The sequence below is a fragment of the Hipposideros armiger genome, unplaced genomic scaffold (genome assembly GCF_001890085.2).
Source record: "Hipposideros armiger isolate ML-2016 unplaced genomic scaffold, ASM189008v1 scaffold_515, whole genome shotgun sequence".
In the NCBI taxonomy this organism is placed as follows: Eukaryota; Metazoa; Chordata; class Mammalia; order Chiroptera; family Hipposideridae; genus Hipposideros; species Hipposideros armiger.
Window position 1 is genome coordinate 365,693 of NW_017731865.1, and position 1,600 is coordinate 367,292.

Sequence of the window (1,600 nt, forward strand, 5' to 3'; positions counted from 1 at the left end):
AAATATGCATTAAATGATATTAGGGAAGAACAACATTCATGCTGAGAAGGGTAATTTCCTAATTTACATGTCTGAATAACTCCTTTATTTTAAAGTAATTACCTGAATCAAACATTCACGATCTTAAACATGAACAATATTTTTTTAGAATTTACTATAGGTTATAAGCTAGTTTATAATGGCTCCCCTAAAAAAGATATTAATACATGAGCAAAACAGATCCTGGACCATATCCACCAACTACGAAGAATGAGTAGAACCAGGGGAAATCAGACATTTTACAGTAATGATGAAAGTGGCCATTTAATCCTTTCCTTATATACTTTCTACAGAAGTTAAACCTAAAGCCATGGCTAGAAGGGGTCAGGAGCATTTTTTTCACCATTCTCAGTTGCTAAGCCAGGAGGACATGCACCTAGTACCCTAGCCAAAATTAATCAAAATAAAGGGTGCTGCTAAACTCAAGCATTTCACAGGAAAATCAGGGATCAACCCCAAGCATCTGGTATAAACTTACAGCTTTTTTATCTTACCATAGCTACTATGCCTAGGACATTGGAAGTACTCAATAAATACTACATATTGTGTTAGTTACTATTGATGCTGGAGAGTGATGAATTCCCCCGGAGTGGGGACTCAAACCCTGGGCCGAGAAGGTTCTTGGCTTCATGTAGGAAAGAATTCAAATGTGAGGCCAATATAGAGTTTAAAGTGCAATTAAGTTTATTTAGCAGAGAGTAAGTAAGAAAAGAAAAGCCACCCCCACAGACAGAGTGGTGGTCTCTAATCGCTAGTGAAAGAGAGACCCTCTCCATCTCCCGAGCTTGGGTTTATGTGTTTTTGTTTTGGTTTGGTTTTTTATTAGCATAGGTTTCAAGTGCACAATTCTATAATACATCATCTATACATTGCATGTGTTCACCACCCAGAGTCAGCTCTCCTTCCATCACCATATATTTGACCCTCTTTACCCTCTTCTACCATCTCCCCTCCCCGCTAATATCCAAAATATATAAGGAACTCATACAACTCAACAACAAAAAGACAATACAATAAAAAACTGGGCATAGGACATGAACAGAAACTTCTCTCCCAACAAGACATACAAACGGCCAACAGATACACGAAAAAATGTTCAATTTCACTTAGCTACCCGTATTAGGGAAACGCAAGTCAAAACCACAACGAGATATCACCTCACACCTGTTAGAATGGCTGTTGTCAACAAGACAATACATATATGTGTTTTTTGTTTCCATGGTATGGGGAAAAGAGGAAAGAAGAACAATGGTAAGTTTATCTTTNGAAGGCATCCCAGAACCATCTGTAGTGTATTTACACAGAGCCAAGCAGAGAAATGGGCACTTAGGAGTGGGTTAGGTGTCTGAAAAGCTACATGTCCCCAACTTGGATAACTCAGAGGTGTGGTAGAGCTAAGAAGAAATGGAGGAAGGGAGAGAACTAATTTTCTTAGTACTTACTGGGTGACAGGGCATGCTAAGTGCTTTGTGCATATGTGGCTGTGTCTGATGAAACAGAACTTTTTTTTTTAACTTATTTAGCAAGAGAAGGTATCAGACATTACTGTCTGAATAACATC